This window comes from Amphiura filiformis, chromosome 3 (genome assembly GCF_039555335.1).
Source record: "Amphiura filiformis chromosome 3, Afil_fr2py, whole genome shotgun sequence".
Taxonomy (NCBI): domain Eukaryota; kingdom Metazoa; phylum Echinodermata; class Ophiuroidea; order Amphilepidida; family Amphiuridae; genus Amphiura; species Amphiura filiformis.
Window position 1 is genome coordinate 24,447,054 of NC_092630.1, and position 20,304 is coordinate 24,467,357.

The 20,304-nt window shown below is 35.2% G+C and overlaps 1 protein-coding gene across 3 annotated transcripts in view; it reads right to left on the reverse strand.

Annotated features, from left to right (window-relative positions):
* The window catches only part of LOC140148261 (allatostatin-A receptor-like), a 195,537-nt gene that overhangs the window by 52,124 nt on the left and 123,109 nt on the right, over positions 1-20,304 (reverse strand). For 2 of the 3 annotated variants that reach the window (XM_072170155.1, XM_072170157.1), the window contains exon 5: positions 11,960-12,049. The exons of the other annotated variant lie outside the window; for it this stretch is intronic. The gene's annotated coding sequence lies outside the window, so the exon portion shown is untranslated. The remainder of the gene's footprint in view (positions 1-11,959; positions 12,050-20,304) is intronic. 3 annotated transcript variants of the gene reach the window in all.

Here is a 20,304-nt window from a genome sequence, read left to right on the forward strand (position 1 = left end):
CTCTCTCTCTCACACACACACCCCCACACACCCCACCTCTCCATTTCATGTCCTTGATCTGAACACAGAATGGTAGAACTGAATTGCACTGTATTCAAAGACGCTTTTAGCGAGCTTTAAACTTATTGGCGAGAGGGTAAAAAAGTGAAAAGAGCTGCTGGCATTTGATTCCTTTATCAACCAGACAAAAGATGAATAGATACGGTGAATAATGTTATGACATTATGATGCTGTTCATTACATTTGAGCCAATGCTGCGACTTGAACATTTAATAATTTGCTGAATCAAAAATATTGAATTTTCAATTTTAGTCTCGGGTAATGATAATCTACAGTCCACATAGATAAGGATGTATCCATGCCATATAGAATGGAGTACGGCAAAGTCAAAGACATTGAAAGCATTAGTGAAGCGGTATATGGACATGACACGTGGCAAGACATAAGGACAAAAATAAGAATCTAGAATGAGAAGTCTAGTGAATTCCGTTTCTATAGATAGATATATATGTTGTAAATGATTTTATAAATGTTTTAAGCATGTATAAGCTTAGTGCATTGAAGATTCTTTGATGCACTGAATTCATAATCATACGCTGCTTTTCTGGGTTCCTATTTCCCACAATTCATAGCCCCAAGTTTGCAAGTCTTTTTTTGTTTTTCCTAAACGTTGAATTAAAAGCACACATCAGTATTTGATACTTTTAATTGGTCGAGATGAAGGACAGTGTCCCTTTACCGTTACAGGCAACATTCAAAGCTAAAGATACCTAAGTATCGCCCCAGGCAATATATCGTTAGCCTTGTTTTCAGCCACTATGAGATCACTGCAATAATCTACCACGTTCTTTAATGTTAGCTTCAAAGTCATTTCACAGCAATTAATTGTTGTCAATACAGACCAGCTTATTGGCAAGAGTCAAGGGGGTCAATCGGTTTTTGCTCTTTGTTTTAAAGTTGGGAATAATAATTGCAATCAGTAATGACGCTAAGAGCGGCTTTCCTTTAGGTGAAAGCAATAATGGATGAATGGACCTTGACCAAGTTTCTGAATAATACAATAGATATACAATGATGATTCTGCATTATGATCGCACCTCTTATGACATCCAATGTCGATGACAAAGCTTTATGATCAATTAATATATATCCAAGGATAAGGGTATAGGGAATTTATAATGTGCGCGAAGCGCGCGAAATTTTTCATCAATATTGGTTTAAACTTTTTTGACCCCCCCCCCCTTCATATAAGGAGTCAAACGTTTTTGGTTTTCCGTTTGAGAGCATTTGCTGTGTAATCACTTCAATAATCTGCAACGTTATTTAATGCTAGCCTCAAAGTCACTTCACAGCAATTAGTTCTTGTCAATACAAACCAGCTTATTGGCCAGAGTCGAGGGGGTCAATCGCTCTTTGCTCGCGATTGGAGCATAAACTTGGTTAATAATGGGTGATTCGACCTTGACCAGGTTTCTGAATAAAACAATAGATATACAATGACGATTCTGCATCATAATTGCATCTTTTATGGCATCCGATGCAACGACGATTCATCTTTAATGATGGGCATCTGTAATCGGCAACCGATAAAAAAATAAGATTGGAATGGGTCAAATGCAACTGTGAACGTTACCATGGTATCACAGAAAAAAAAGTCTCACAAACATTGCTTCCCGTGTCTTCGCAAATGTTTTGCTATCGCCTTTCTGGAAATGTGCATTTATTTGCTACAAACATTTAATATTCAACAAGGCAAGGCGCTTATTTAGCTGTTAGATGATGCTAAGTATGAATGGTCCCATGTGTTGTCTTAATACATGTATGACGATCCAACTTACGGATACAAAAACATATTGTAACGTCCTCAATCGTTACTATTTCCATATACATACAAATGTATACCTTTTTACAAAGAAGGTATAACAACCACAAAACACACCAAAATTATTTCATAACGTCGTCACGGCTTCTGATCTTACTATTGTAATGAAATCTACACTAAGTACATTTAGCTCCTACCGTCGATTTCAAGAAGAGTAGCCTTATTTTTGCAATAATCTCTCCTGTTGCTATTTTGGGTTTTAAGATCCCTACATTGATTCGTATACGTAGTAGCGTAGACAGGACTTTAGTGTAAGGAGCAAAGCAAATGTTTGTCCCCATTTGTGAATTTTCTGTCACCTCATTTTCAGGATACTTTCACCCATTGTATGGTTCCGCCATGTGCGAGGAGAGCCTCGATCTGGTAGCATGAATGAATGAGAATTGAACCAGTCATATAACATTGCGTAAAGTTATGTAATTCTTCCTTTCATGTCATGCCAGTTCGTGGCTCTCCACTTGCATCATGGCGGAACCGTGCAATAGGCGAATAAGCAGCAACGCTTTAATGTAGTATGAAGACACCCTGTGTAATATTCAAAATAAAACAAATATATGCCAACATAAAATTTGATACGATAAGCGCGAATAACTGTTTACCCAAAAGGCAGCCGTACCATTGTTATGTCACCGTTATGGCAGTTATCTTTTGATTGATCTACCAGCATGCAGCAGGAAGAAAGATAGAATACTATTGATTTTTGAATGCGGTAGAACGAGCCCTGATTCAGCATTACCACTCCCATTGGGCCCGGAATAAGCATTACCCCTCATAGAATGACGTCTTTAATATTCAAATAGTACGTAAATAATAATTTCAGTGTATGGATATGACTGCTGTTAACATAATCTACACTAATGAAATTTCCAACGTTATTCCCCTCAATTAATACACACGTTCTAATGTGTCACCAAAGCATCTACCGGTTAGTTTCTTTTCACACTAAATATCACCTTATGAATGAATTGAATGGGTTCAACAAGTAGAACTTTAAAGCTAGCAAAAACTGAAAAAGCAAAATACATAATCAATGATGAAGAGAGAGTGAGAGAAAGAGAGAGATGAATAGTTCTGCAATTTGCAATAAAGTAATTTAGGAGTGTTAGTTGCAGAATATAAATTATTATTTATAACACCTTACTGCGATTTGGGAGTTCTACTTGATATATTTCATGTAAGATTTGTTATATCCATTACGACAAGAATTTAGTATGCTTCAATAATAAGTGCTAAATACGTAAATTGTATTATTGTGAAATCTGAGATGATTACAAATGGTATTAAGGTTACAATCCCCTCTCAATGTTGATTACATACGACTCTCCATGGTGCACAGAGGCCAAGGTAGGGGTTACGTAAAAGCAGACGTTATACCCTGATTGGAAGTGGCTGCGAGATCTTTTTCATCCACTTCATCTGACTCACAATTTAAAAAAAGTAATGGAGAATATCTTGCGTCAAATGAGTTTTGCCTCAATCGGGGACCTCTTGCACCAGAGTTAAAAACCTTAACCCCCCCTGAACCACGCCGCTAACTCTTCATCGCGATTTAGTTGCTGACGGAAATTAAGCAATCAGAGAATGCCAAGAAGGCGGACTTATAGGAGCGTCATTTCTTAATGTCGATATTCCACTAACAGCTAAAATATCTCATTTCCAACGAAACGGTTCAATAACATACAGTAGTTATCATAGCTCATAAATTGACACCAAGTTATGCATTACAAAGTTTTGCACAAGACATATTCCATGTATTCAAAGTTGAAAAAGCATAGCGGGATTAGAACAACTTAGTCTCGACACATTGAAATATTTGAGATCTTTCTGTCAATCGGCAAATTCCGTGTGCAGCATAGATATATTCCCTAAAGCCGGAGCGAAGGGAAGGAACGGTAATGCCCTGCAGAATTTTTTCTATGTATATCTCGACGAAATTCGAAAACCAGTCAATCCTCTTAGCTGATCATAATACAAAAATCGACGCATTGACGTCTGCATTAATCTTAAAAGTATATATGAATCTCAAACACAAAGATGCTTCCATATGAGCGTATTACACGCTGCTATGTATTTTATGAGCTTTTATGTATTTTTGTCATAGATTGTTGAGTGCCAAACTCAATTCATCAGTTATTCAGTTCGTGTCCTGTTCAATAATATAAGGTACTAAAAATACAAAGAAGTACGTACCATTTTTACAACTTGTATTTCAACGGCATATCATCTCTATCCTGTTTATCTCCCTTTCTGTCTCTCTTAATCTTAACATCTTTCCTATTCCTCATTTTGTCTCTTCCTATCTTTTCTTAACCTATTTTTCTTAACTGTATTATTTGTATTTTCATTTTGCTCACGTTACCTTTTTCAGTTATCGCTTTATGTCTTTTTCTCTCTCCTATGTTTTCCGTCTTTCTTTTATAAGCTTACCTATTCTCTGGCGTGATTTCATGGCTTTTTTACCACACTCTCTCGTACTTTTACTTTTCTCTCTAGGATAGACATACAGATAGGCACAACAGGACGCAAAATGATAATGTCCCAATCCCAATATGAGCTCATCTTAATCTAGGGATAATATCAAAACTCGACCGGCGGTTGACCGGAGGTTGAACCGCGTTCCATTGTTAAGAACAATAAAACCGGCGCCCGGAACCGGCGGTCGACCGAGTTTTAATTTCATCCCTTGACATTCAATGTTTACGTCGCAGGAGCTTGGACCTCACCGGTGTACTGTACAAGCTCCCTCGCGTGTCGGATATGGAATAATGTTCAGCACTGGCAATCCATTTTCACCAAAGAGCTTTACAAGTGTCAAATTAAAACCTGCAATAAAATATTATCATTTTGTTGTTTCGATGTTTGTCTTGCCCGAGAGGTTATTCACATGAAAAGCTACAAGAGCTATATTAATCAAATCACTGTCAATATTTTCTTTGTTCTTATGAGGCGATATTGCATTCATTGAATTAATACTTACACTCTTAAGGTTTTGCTGACCCTAGCATATCTTTAGAGTTTATAGAAATAAAAAGTCTCGTAAGACTATGCTCGCTCAGGCCTTCATATTGCATCTCTAATATTAAACTCCTCAACAAATGTTTGAGGAGTTTTGTCAAGCATCTATATCTCAGATTATTTGTGACATGTTCATATTGTGTTACATATCAATGGATAGCTATTTTACTACACCACATTTGAAACAATCATCTTTTTCACGTCTTGTGAATATGAAGAGCTTGGTTCCAAAAGGCGCTAAATCCACTTTTGGAAAAAATTGAGTTATTGGTACCAATGTATAGTGTTACATCATTAGTTTCAAGGAATCAAACTATTTTTTCCAAAAGGAGCTCAATCCCATTACAGGGTGGGCCGGAAATTTGAGTTTTTTTCCAAAAGGCGCTAACTCCATTTCAGTTTTTTTCCAAAAGGCGCTAAATCCAACCGACCAATCACGGTGCTCTGTAGGCCATTAAAGACTAAAATTGCATAGGACTATTCTCCTGTTGACAAGGCAACTATTGATCAAAATTTAAATCACAAAAGTTTAGAATTTCAAATTGTACACACAATAGTACACCCCCAGCAAGCACAGACGACACTTTACGTGCAAAATTGCATGATTTGACAGAATTGTCGTTGTAAATTTTTTGAAAAAAAATTTGCCAATTTTTTTTCACATTTTCAAGCTTTTGGTGAATAAATATGATTACATTATTGAAATAAAGTGCAGATTGCTTAATAAAAAAATATTTGTGCGTATTTTGTTTAATATTGCAAATTATTTTGAATATCTTTGAATATTTTGTTTCCAAAAGGCGCTAAATCCACAGTTATTGGATATTTTGTTTCCAAAAGGCGCTAAATCCACTTCAAGCGGTTTAATAAAAGAATACTTACAATTAAACATTACAATCAGGATCTCAAAAACAGGTGTTTTTGTAGTTACTGACATGAGAACTAACATTTAAAACCAAAAAATTAATGAATAAATACCAATAAGGCTTTTAATTTAAAAAACGTTGATTTTCTCCTATTTCACTAATATGGATTTAGCGCCTTTTGGAAACAAGCTCTTCATATAGTGGGGTCTCAAACAGAATGTGCCAAATTGACCTTTATTCTGTGCTCAAACAACACTAGTCACTACTCGCAATAGTGGGTAGGTAAACTCCCGGGGGGGGGGCACTCAACTTTGGAAGTGACGGTATGTGCCTGTCAATAGGCCCCCTCTTTTGAAGTCGACTATACCCGATGACCCCCTTTTTTTAAAAGCCATACCCGATGACCCCCCTTTTTTTAGTTGCGGCTACCCAATGACCCCCTTTTTTGGTTGCGGCTACCCAATGACCCCCTTTTTCTAGAATAGCATCATCAAAATGCAACAAAAAAAAGGCAGAAACTGTCAAATTTTGCTCTATTTTTTCAAAATTATGCTGAAATTTTCAAAATTTTGCTCCATTTTTTCAAAATTTTCTACCCGATGACCCTTTTTTTAAAATCTTATACTCGATGACCCCTTTTTTCAAAATATTGTACCCAATGGCCCCCTTTTTTATTTTGTTTGTACCCAATGACCCCCTTTTTTAAAATAACGCTTTGTACCCGATAGGCCCCTACTTTGCGACTCCGGTAGGCACATACCTGTCACTTCCAAAGTTGAGTGCCCCCCCCGGGGTAAACAATACTCAGCCACAACAGCCAGGTACCTCCTCCTCATGCTGCTCACCAGCCTGGCCACATATTGTTGTGGGATGGCATTCCACACTTAAACCAGGATCCGTCGCAGCCCGGGCGTCGCAGGTTATTCAATGTCGTTGCAATGGCTACTCTGACACGCACAGCACGACCAAGCTGGTCCTAGAAATGTTCAATCGGGTTGAGGTATGGGCGGGGGTCTGGGCTGATGGCAGGTCATTCCACAGGTCATTGTGAAGATAATGGATGCACAGAATAATAGTCAATTTGGCACATTCTTTTTGAGACCCCACTACATTCACAAGACATGTAATCAGTCGTAAAAAGGTGATTGGATGCTGTCATTGTAAAGGGAGATAAAGTAGCTATCCATCGCACATGTTTATGTTACAAATATTGTAAGATATACATACTTGAAAAAACTTTCCAAACTTTTGTTGAGAAGTTTAGTATCATATCTACTTTTTAAAAGTTTGTAAAGGCGTCTTCTAAGATGTCCAGGATAATGGTACAATCCCGGTAATGATACCATCATATAACATTACCTATTACCTATAAATGGATTGCAGCTTGCTGCACAGAATATTGGTCAATTTGGCACATTCTGTTTGAGACCCCACTACATTCACAAAGACATGTATCAGCCGTGAAAAAGGTGATTGTTTCAAATGTGCTCTCATTGTAAAGGTGGATAAAGTAGCTATCTATCGCACATGTCATAAATATTCTGAGATATACATGCTTGAAAAAACTGTCCAAAATTTTTTGAGGAGTTTAGTATCATATCTACTTTTTAACAGTTTTTAAAGGTGTCCTCCATGATGCCCAGGATAATGGTACAATCCCGGTAAAGAGACAATCATATAACACTACCTCTTACCTACTACTCTCGATATCAGAAAAGATAACACTTATTCTTCAGAATTAACAAAACTATATCATCCTGTTTTATCAAATGATAATGGTCTCTACCGTTTGAGAGGCAAAAGGGTACTCATATGGATTAAGCCAATGACCCGATAACAATATAACTATAAGGTCGAAGTATCGAGTTCACATGTCTGACTTGTCAAATGTTCAACTTCTTAATGGAAGTCAGTGCTCCTTGCCATCACACATGACATAGACAGTAATTAAATTGCTACGTCCGCTTCCGGACTCTTTATCAGTTTAAGATAAGTCTATTTTGAAGTGATTGACATAAGATCGTTGATTGCTATGTTAAGAGTCTATGTATATAATTTAATAGAGACGTGGAATCTATTGGGAACGTTTCTCATGTTTGACAAAATCAGCGATGAATTTTAGTTTTCTTAAAAAACAAAAATGCAATTTACTAAGGACGCTCTTTAGATAAAGCTTTGAATGGCTCATAAGGGGTCTAAAGACTTGTATTATTACGATACAATATTGAGAAAATGCTTGGAGCACCCGGTTGTAAGACGATGATTATCCATTGTACAGTGTGGTCTTTCGAGAGCTTGCAGGTTATTCTCTGGGTGCTCTGGTTTTCCTCCTGCTAAAATCTTCCCATATATCCCTGTCCTGTCATATTCGATTGTCATCCCTTTAATTTAGTAGCATTATAGCATTACATGTATTTGGGCTTTGCCTGGCTTCGGCCAAATGTTATAAAAACAATTAATAATAATGAAAATGATAATGTTAATAATAATATTGTCCATTCATACAACAAAGAAATTATAGTAGCATTAAGCTTACGATGAGTCAGCAGTAATAATATCGTTCGCCCCAAAAGATTTTGGAATTATGGCTTAAATATAATACATTGCCTATCATGAAATAACACAGAATTACCAACTGAGACATACATCACGTATCTTCAAAATCATGCTTTTATCGCGAAGGATTTGATTTGCTTCATAGACAATTTTAATAAAAGCGTCGGTGTATAGAAATAAAATCTTGTAATAATATCATACGCAAACATTCAATCGGAATATTCGAAATTGTCTTGAGAGAAGTAACAACATTGGTTAATAAGATTTTACTCAACCACTGATATGTCAAGGTCGGAACATTATAAGGTATGTTTGGACTAAGACATTACAAAATCGAGACAATTGCTTGCATCAACAACATTGTAATTACTTTAAAGTCCCACTCAGAGATCCGTCACCAATAAGGCCACTGCCGAGCCACACTACCCACACACTTGCCAGATTTGTGCACATTTAGCATGTTTATTAATACCCGACCCTCAAAATGATTAAGTCGGAAACTGCGTTTTCGTGTCAAGAGAGACAAGTATCAGAATTCGGAAACCGTGCTCAAATTACGTATGCTAGAAGACAGCGCTATGGAGGTCGATGATCCATACCAGAAGGAATTTCTTGACCAGCTTCATGATATTATCTTATTGCTTATTAACCAATTCGTGTGGCGGTAAACAATTTTATAAACATATCTCTGAAAGTTAGTTTGAACCCCCGGTTTAAGCCAAGTATAACTTCCAGATAGTATAGTGGTGTAGTGCCTCTAAACACTGTTGTCTGTTTGAGAAAAAAGAAAATTAATTTGCAAGGGATGCATTATGAAATCAATAACTTGTCACAATTTTGACATTAATTTGCTCATAAATAAATGGTTTGCTAATGGTCTTCAATAAAGACGATATGCATTTTATATAATATTCATAACTCATTTCAAAGTATGTCGAAAGTATATATTTGAAAATATTATGAACCATCAAGGAAACAATCCGCGACTAGCATTATTCATGTATTCTTGTTCAATTTGAACCAGGCTATTTCTGGAAAGACACTTCCTGTTTAATTAACATATTTATATATAGTTTATTGCTCTTGGACATTTGGGCTAAGATTTGCTGATTAATGGCTAACAAAACCCGAGCGCCATTTACAAGCAAATGATTTATACAGTACTTTTCGGCGCGGGAATTAACGAGTTTTTTCCATTGGTCAGTGATGGCTTGTCGTTATCAAAATATACATGTCACGAGTCAGACACCGACCTATTTTGTCAACAGCTAAAATAAAGAGTCAGGTGTTGGTAACCATCGGCTATTGTGGTTCGTCATAAACAAAAAATAGGGCACTCTACAGACGTGTTACAAATGAATGAGGTTTTCACTTACCCAAATCAATACAAATTGACCCATTTCAGGCTCCATTTTGCTCATCTATGTACAAATTACACGATATATTAACATCATAAAAAGCCCCTTTGACATATTCTTGGAAAAAAATCTAGAAAATAACGACTCATTTTAATCAAAAAGAAAACTAAAAAATGTATGAACAGATTCGTGTATTATAAGCGAAATAGTCTCTTCTTAGAATCGTGTATTGTGTATATTTATTTAAAATATGAAATAAAATGAGATGGAATATCCAAATGATATAAAACAACTGGCAATTCGAGGCTGTAAGAGCCGATCATCCGCTTTGCTAATGAAACACTTGAAGCATTGTCTCTCAACTCTAAAAGCAGCACAAAATCTTCCTGTTTGAAATCTGATCGGGTGCCCGTAATTAGGGTTTTTCTAGATAATACAGTGATACTTCACGTGTGTACTTGATACAGCATAATGATTTGTATCATGTTTGTTCATCTTGCAGTTAAAATTTAGGTTTCAAAGTCTGGGGACTGATTTTCAATCTTAGACTATTGACCATATTCAGAATGAGGTACTTAAACTTTAAATCTTTTATCGATAAAAACTCAACTTAATGTCAGCTCGTTTTCAACTATTCACAGAACATCGTGACTCCTCGCTATTGGCCTTTGCTCTAGTTTTCTCTGTCATTGCTATTAACGTTTTGCTCATCTATATACCATCAATATCTGTTATCTCCCCTATAAATCTCTCACAAAACAGCCCAAAATATCAGCAATAAAATACATCTCCGCTTCATTCACTCAATCCCATGTTCACTACATTAACTATTAAAGAGATACTGTGCATTTGAAACGATAACTTTGCCATGCTCGTGAAACAAACAAGACAATAATCCTTGCGCATAGGCATCAAATGACATTTGGTCGGCTTTTATATGCACGGCATTATCCATGATCCTCATAAAAGATTCGGGTACACATTCACACTGTATTGGAAGAATACTTTAAGTAATGCTATAAATGCAAACGCTGTTGTAACGTTGAAGGAAACTTGATAACCCTAAGGGTACTGCCAATGTATTTATTAATTTGTAAATACAACATATTTGATGGACTGTTTAAAGACATATTTGATGGACTGCTAGGATTGGCTTAAGCTATTCGAGCCTGGTGGGACATGTGGATACATTTGGTAGTTTACTATTAGCAAACTGTGGGACCACTGAAGGCGCTAAAAGTACTTGTTCATGCAATTGATTGTTCTTTAATTAGCCTGTGTATTGACACATCTCAGATGCTGGATCAGAAGAATGATTTACTGGGGATCGAAATGAAATTTTGGTGCGCCCAAGAAAAAGGTTTCTTTTTATAACGACCATATGTTCACGCTCCACCACACATCCTCACATATGTGACGTTCCATGTCAAAACCAGACACTTTTGGGCAGGTTATCAATTTTGAGGATTTTACATATCTTAAATATAAAGATATTTTGCTCCACAACGCCGTTTTCCCCAATGAAATCTGACAATCCTATTTGAGTTCGTAAGTTATGGTATTATAAAATTGGAAATTGAGATATCGGCCTTTAAAAGTATTATTGACAATATTGAGAGTAGGAATTACCTTGAAAAATGTCTCAAAAATACAAGATGCCAGTTATATTCCGGTCTGAAACTATCAGACAATATTTTAAACATTAATAACATCACAAACTCGCAACAAACCCAAATTGTGAAAAAATCACCCCGGGCAGATTTTTGGCTATTTCTCAATTTACGATCCTGCCCAAAAGCGTCTGGTTTTGACATGGGACGTCACATATAACCCCGCATAAAATCGTCCACAACTACCAAATAACCAAAGGGGGGATAAAATGTGTTTTTATAGTATAGATTAAAGGTGAATTCGATGGCATAAATGGGAATTCGAAGATGATGTGTTGATTTAACAGGTTTGAGCTGAATTTCGCAACAGCTATTATGTAATCCAACCTCTACTCCATTTAGACATTTAGTAATAAAAGTGGCAACAAATTATTTGATCATGACGCCACTAAATTGCATTGCATCACACAGGAAATAGTGCTGTTCTTTTTAGTCTACCAATAATGCAACAGTTTTCTATTTATTATTATTTTGTTCTTAATCCCCTCTATATTCATACGTAGTAAAGGTAGACTAGCAATTTTTATGGGTTATATGATATCATTATTTGACGGTTAATCGGTACTTGATTGTACAGGATTATACGATGAAAATTTTTTCAATTTTACTTACTGTATATCACATGCGTCTCAAAACTACTTCATGGCCTTTCCTACTTCTGTAACTGTGTATATTCTGTTATATTGTTTAAACTGTTTAAATCTGAAAGATAAAAATCGTATGAATAGCAATAATGTTGATAGGTTAAACCATTTCAAAAAATTAAAAAGCATGTTAAAAAGAGCTAAACAGAAGCACAGTTTCAAAGTAAGTTTCGCTACTCAATTCAGTTTGTTATTAGTAAGTCTTAAAATCTGAAATCGTTTTGTGTTTGGTCCTTTAATGCGCTCGGCGAGTCGAATGTGGCACAATCTTGCGTTATATAGGGTTGGTTTATAATAATTTGGTTTTCGTCAGTATGTGGAAGTTACGACACTAGGAAGTCAAATCTCTTCGATGTCATCAACCTCGATCTGTTCTAATGACTTAGATTTGCGATAATCTAGAACAAAGCTCCATCGGGAGGGTTATAAAGTCAATGGCAAAACATTTCAAAACAATTGACCATTTAAAAAGGTCTCTTTATGTTGTCATAGTTACTGCATACCTTTGGAATACCCAGGTGCATATAAAGAACAACGCGTGTTCATGCATGATTAGTCCTGAGGAAGGCAAAACCAAAGTGTTGGACATCCAAACTGTTTGCCCAGAAGACGTAATAAACACTTCGCATGCATATAATTTGTGCAGGGCAGTACGTTTATGGTCACTTCTCCCATTATCTGACATGTTGAAGATGAAATTATGAACGATTAAAACCCACCCAAATACTTCTGTTCTTACTTTTAACAATTAGACCTTATAATACCTTATATTCCTGAAGGATTTACATTAAAAATCTTGTTTTTATTGTCTCAAGGACTCACATGAAAAGTAAATACTATAGTTTTATATATGGTATTCACACAAACTGCTATCTTTTTTATCCTTATGAAGAACGATGCGCACATTTAAGCTGATAAAGAAAATATCTATATAGTTTCTTTCCAGGTGTAGGTATGACAATCATACAGTTTATTGGATTCATCTTTTCCTTTTTTTGATCGCTACAAGGAATATCTTCTAATATTACCAATGGGCACCCGAGAACATTTCTTTATATTTGTCATACTTCTTGACCCAATTCGACTAATAAAGGATTTCGATCATGATCAAAACCGATAATGAGCAAATGCACAAAAAGCTCAAAGCAATAAATCAAAATGTATCGGTTCCTTGTGAGTGCCGCGCAACATTAATGTTCCGATGCCATTCTTGCGAAATTTTAAGCCAGAGGTTTAAGACGTTGCCGCATTATTCTGATAGAATACAAAATGTGTGATCTATTTTCGTCACTCTTCCTTCTGTTCCAGTAATTGGTTTGCCTAAAGTTTTACCAGTACGTGAGGTTATACTACTACCGACACTATATGCCAAATGATAGTTTTAACTAATGCATGCGTTTATTAGTAGATATCTTATTTCTTGACTACTGAAGCCGAGCCATGAATATGGGTTGTTGTCCAGAAAATGGTCCAAGTAGCCATTGGCAGTGTTTGGGTAAGCGACGCAATCTAAGTCACGATCTTTTTACGTGTTGATTAGTTTAGAGATAAGTTACAAGTCTGTCTTTCTGAAATTGTATTTGTCAAACTGCAAGAAAAGCGAAAACAGGATAACCATACTCTGAATTACTCCAATATTTGGCATTTCAACCTACGCGTCGCGACGGACAACACAAAGGTGGATCATGAAGACCCTCAAGAAATTTGTTGTAGACTAATAGTAATGCTTTTTGACGACAAGCTTTATAATGCTAATTGCTCAATTGATTATTTGATTGTCGCTGTACGACCACGCAGTATATGCTTCTGTTTCGTATTAGATACTGCGTAGGAAAATCAAGACATTTGGTAATAGCAATAATAGATATCTTTAATCGAAATCATAGTATTTCTTTATAATAAGTATGAGTACATTCCTATTAAAGTAGAGCTAAGAGGAAACCTTCACAAATCATTTTGAAGAGAAGATCTAATGCGTCTTGTCTTATATCATACATGATAAAAAAAAAGACCAAACCAAATAAACGCATGATGCAGTACACAGGATGTCAAATCTCTTTGACGAGTAACTTTTTTAATTACCTATTGAAACGAGTTGTATCTCACCGAAAATTACAATACCTGCCACTGTCTATGTAAAACAATATGACAGTGTATACGGTTTTTGTTTACCGCTAAGGGGCGAGGTGACAATTACAGGGTAAGATATAATCTCTTTATCTTAAGAGTTTTTACAATAGTTTCTTTATTTTATGAATGTGAACGGTATACCATCTAAAAGGCGATGTCCAATTCATATCTCATGTCTTATACCTGACTGGCTAGAATTCCGTAACACCTTAATAAAAGATTTATTTTGATACCACTGCTTGAAAATACGCATCATTTATTTATCTTAAGTGATATTAGATAGCCATTTTCCATATTTAAAAGGCAGATTCAAATATCAAGGGTATGATGAAAGCGACATTTCTGTCTGAGAGTATTTCCCTTAAGCTACAGTGTAACAACATACTATTAATAGTATTATTCGCTTATGAAAATATTGAAAGTGTTTCACCTGTTTCAAATGCTTGTATTGATGTTATGTTATTATCAAAGAATAATAATAAAATATCAAAACAATTATCATTCGCATATTGGTATGTGATTATTTTAAAAGTTCTATTAAAATAATCATTATAGATATGTCTAAGTTATTTAACGGAAACATTATTGCCTTGCGATGACAATAAGCGTAGGGAAATGGTTCAATCGGTTTATCTTAAGACGCCAGGAGAAAATGTATTTGGCATACCCTAAACAATATTATTTGTTTGAAAGTATTAGCTAGAAGGTTACCCTGACACTCATAACCCATTTCATGTTTTCATAAAAAGAGGCCTCTGTTGAATTGTTAACATTAAACTACGGAAAACCTTTATGAACAGGAAAGATACATGTGAATTGCCTTAGATGGAATTACAGTTTTCTGATGTTAAAGTGTTTTTAAACAGTTAAAACATAATTGTGTTAGATAGTTTCACTATAAAGTTATAAAACTGTACAATTTCTGTCCAGAGACTTCTTTACCGTGATTTAATTTATGTCTAATGCAATCAATTTATTGCTGTTCGATATATTTTTAATACCTACATTTTGACGGACGGAATATAATATTGGTCGGAAGGTTAACCCAAATTCTGTATAGATCTTAACCAGGCAAGTCTTTTAAAGTCGTAAGAAATGTGCCAGATGTGCCCGATATTGTTTCTAAATTAAAACGTTTATGTTCCAAGATCCAATCAAGTGAGAGGCAGAAACGTGTGCAATTGAAAATAACTTACAACAAGCTAAAATACTTACATAATTAAAGTAAATATTTCTATACGAAAAGACACAACTGATAAAAAAAAAAAGTGTGATGGTGATACCATATCTTGTAAAATGTTTTTTTATTATTCCTGACAAATTTGTCAAATGTTGATACAACACTATTGTATGAAATTCTCCTATTGTGATTTGATCATAATGTAGGGCGCATGGCCAAGTATATCTTTGTAGTGACGTAAAGGTCCACACATGAACAATACTGACCAACTTCTAGAATAAAGATAGTCAATGTTTGCTTTGAAGGATGTGAATTGGTTTCAATGTCGTATATTGTTTAGTATTAAATCAATTGAATTGGATGTAGACTATCGAGCGAAAACATCACTGGCGAGGATGGTCAGGCTTAAACTTGCGGTGTATAAATAGATCATCATGGTGATAAAATGAAATTCTGTTGTAAGAAATGAGTCTTGCAGATGACTATTGGTCCGGATATGAAGCTACGAGGATATAATGTATAATTCTTTTCTTTGATACACAGTGTACTTTTAACATGCAAAGTCAGTATTTCGCACCATCTCCTTGAACACTTGTACGTTTTACGTTGCAGGGTTGAGGTTTTTGTTTGAATTGGTTTAGATTAAATTAAGGGAGGTATTATGTTTATAAAATGATAAGTTGCTATTTTGACCATTTTGTTTACTTTTTAATTTCAATCTGTGACTGGTTGAAAAATCCGCGAAAAATCTGTGTTAGATTGCGGATTTTTTCAACCGATCACAGATTTGTATATCCTAGTGATAAGGAATTCAGAATATCTGAAGAAAGAAAGGGATAAGATGAGTACGAAAGAATGTGAAGAAAGAAACATTTGGAGATTAAAAAAATATATCTGACAATAAATAAGAACTCTACCTCGAGTTTTGTTGTAAGAGACAGAAGAGGTTGTGAGTTGATGAAGACGTAGACAGTAAACGGATATACTGTGAAAGCATTGATTAATGTTTACCGACCAGTGCAAGTATATCCGTTATTTATATTATATATATATATATTTATATACCTAAAAATACTTTTTGTTTTGACTTGTTTTATTAAATGTGCAGATGCCTTTTGGGTTTGACATATCGCAAACAAATCACTATGACTTCCTAGGATCCTGTATGTAGGCTAACATACTATATAGATTAATTCATATTCATGATACAGCAAACTTTGTACCGATTGACAATGCTTATTGTCTATTTGTCTATTACAAATATATATGTAATTTATTAGTTTCGACCTTCCAGAATAGAAGTCGTTACTCTGAGTTTCACGCTGTCCCTTCTTGGGATTGAGCACTCTTATTCAAAAGATATTCTAACTATGAATTAATTTTATTTATTAAATACATATCTGAAAATAAACCTTTTTTCTTTTTTCTTTTTAATTCCCTCATACTTGTTTTCAAATAACACTCGTTATCAAACTCGTATCAGGTGACGGAAAGAGAAACTAAGTGCTGGAAAATAATCGTGACAAAGTAATGAAACAATATTATTTTTTCAGTGAATTAGCAGACAAGTAGAAAATAGCTTATAACTAGCAGCACTGAAACAACATTACCAAACATTAATATTTACACCCAACTAACAGCTTGTGAGAAATGTATATTAATGCTCTGCGCGCTAGCCATGCGCTTCAACGGGGAAAGTTCAAAGTTTTGAAATATTTTCTCAAAATATCAAGAGCTATCTTAAGAACTACTGAACCAATACTAGGCTTGTTTCTACTCATTTTAATGCATCTTTTCATACTGATTCCAAATATGGTCATGAAAATTTACATTTCTGACATTTTTGAATTAAAAAAAATTGAAACATGTCGTCTGCAGTCGACACCCGCGTGAAGAGAATTAATACAGAGAACACCACTTATGATTTTAACAGCGCGTGTTCTGTAATTGGATTTATATAGTTTATTTTCCGGTTTCTTGTATTGACAGCTATAAATATGTTACAAATTTCATCCCTACGGATCGCACCGCAGTACGCCTTGGTAAAAAAGTTTCTAAAAGTGTTGTTAGAATAAGTGTTGATACCTAATTGGGTCACAATCGATCTGCTTTAGAAGGCAGAGTATTCATTTTAAATTAAAAATTGAGTGAAAATAAAGACTGAAAAGATTGTAAAATATCTGTATAGAATTGAATATGTAGCTACTAAAGGTTACTGTTTAGTTTTGGTAATCTAGTCGTTCAATTTCTGAAATTAACTTGTGTGTGTTAAGTGGACAATCCATCGACGAAACCGTGTGTTTTCTTTTTTGAATTCTTTTATGTTAGGGAAATCGGGCCTGGTGAATTTATGCATGGCGTAAGGTGGCGTGCTAACGGATTTGAAATAACATCCGCTGGCCCGAAATGTAGGCTAAACCGTTTTCCCAGACGTAGTCGATCAATCGGACCGGCTAATGCAGTAAGTTTCACTCTGAAATTTGAATTGAGGTCACATAGTAGCGTGTCGAAGAGGACGGCGAGCATCGCCTTACAGTTAGCATAGTTAACCCACCACGATGTACTAGTTCTATTGAAATACCCAGTAAATGAATATTTTTATTGCTCGTTTTCGAGTGAAAACAAAGGTTATGAAAAGAAATCATCAATCTACGTTTTATCTCTAGCATTTCAAACCAATAAGAAGTGTGTTTTACGCACACCCTGGTTCAACAACTTCCCCCTCTTGCTCTGGTCGACGCACGCTCCCGGGCGCGCACCATGTCAATGAGCGCGACGGATGTGGGTCTTTGTCTCAAAGTGACCTTCTACATATAATAGCGAGTGGTCTTTGAATGCAAATGCGGAACAACATGAGATTGCTGTGCAGCAAAATTGTCTATTTTGTTCAACTTTGTGATTATATGTGATTTCCCGTCGTCAAATACTTTCAAAATGTTGTTTTTGATAACATATTACAAATTCGGAATTGCAAAATGTGTAACTATTTTGCAGTTCAATTAATACTTAAATTTGATGATATGTATCTCCAGAGTTCCTATCGCTTTCTGTATAGTGGTCAATGCATGAAGATTTGGTCACGCTTGCTGGTCTTGGTATGTCGTGCCCATGGGTCACGTGCGTATTTATAAAAGCGCATTTATAAATATAACCGAAGTACACTGATGATTGTGGTACCCCACTTTTGTGTTTAACAAAGGCCATCAATACAGATTTCAATTAATATCCAACCAAAATTATAGGCTAAACCGTTTTCCCAGACGTCTCCGATCTATTTGAATTGAGGTCATATATCGTTATAATCGTACATTATGACAACGGGCAGCGCCTCGCAGGTAGCATAATCGTCCCACTGAAATACGCTTTTGTTCTTTTATTCCCGTTTTGAGGCGTCCTGAAACATCTTAAATATTTATTGATTTGCTTCAAAGAAAAACAACAAACAAAAGAGACAATATTCTAAAATCATATCAGCCTATAATCAGAGCACGATAATTGACTTACTTGTGACTAAATACTTAAATTAAAAACGCGCACAGGTCGTAACCACAGTGAAGGCAACACATTACAAGAATGCGTGAAATATTTGCCTTATTTGACATATTTCAAATTCGCTTATTGGCGTCAATATATTTACAAACATTTTTACAGAAACATTTTGTTTTTAAATCATTTACAGTCAACAAAAGCTTGCTACAAACGATTGATATTCCTATTGAAATGAAGCACAATTTGTAATAAATAAAGCACATCTTGGTTTTTTTTCGTTGCGATTGTCACAATTTGTTTATGCTCATATGTTAACAACCTAATCATTATAATAGTCAAATAATGCTGTTATGGCGTCAAGTTGTCCTAAATTTGATTTCGGTTCATTTGAAAGAAAAATGCTGAATTAAACACCTGATGTCATATATCGATTGCTCAGTGCCAGAAGTGGGTAAGTGCAATTTACACACATTATATTGTACTTGGTAGCTACATATTGCAGCTATTTGGAAGTCGGAAATTATCGGAATAACATAATTATCGGATATTTACTTGTCACGTTTTTTAGAATAAACAGGAATGTGCAGCAGCAAAAGATCACACTTGAATCGGCTTCAGTTAGTAGGTATCTACTAACATATCATGTTTCTTTTTTCTGATTTTCTGCGCCTAATTTCGGCTTTTAACCTATTAACGGGGAACTGATTTTTGTATCAACAATAGAGGGCGCACTCTCAAGTGCAGTTTTATCCTGTTTATAGTCGATTGCATATGTATATTTGTATACAAACGTTCGCGGTTGCCGGCAAACACTTACGCACCCACTCACGAAAAAACATACGTACCACTGAGAATGGATAATTCATTGTATTATTTATGTCTGAAACCCCTAGTTCCGAAAGTTGGCATAACACATGACTAGGTTTTTATTATCAACATTTTGATTTGTTTGTAGTCATGATAGTTTCACCACACACCAATTAAAGTAGAAAATATAAATCATGCTGTTGAGTGTCTCGATATATGTTGGGGTGCGTTTGTGTGCGTGTGTGATTCGACAATAAAATTGATGAAATATTTAATTTTCAATTAAAAAACTCAAAAAATTCATCTACAGTCAAAGAAGAGATTAAAATTACTTCTTTCAAATAAGTAGGTATAAATCACATATTGGATATGATGTTAATTCCCTGAAATTGAATTTTATCTACTGACTTTCTTCCGCCACAGTAATTCTGCACGACTTACTGATGAAGACCTTTTTTTATATCTATATGATTCCCATTTACTAGGTCAATAGCGAATGCTACCTCATATCATCAGGTATTTCACTCGGTAATTTGTTTTTCTATATGCTTCAATGGCAAAATCACCAATATGTTAGCTTGAAATTTAATCATATAACCATATTAATGCCGAGTGCATTGCTTTGAGAGAATTATAGGTCACGACAAGTTTCCCAAATTGAATATTCTTTAGATTTGATTTTCATGTCGACATAGGCAAATAGCTTT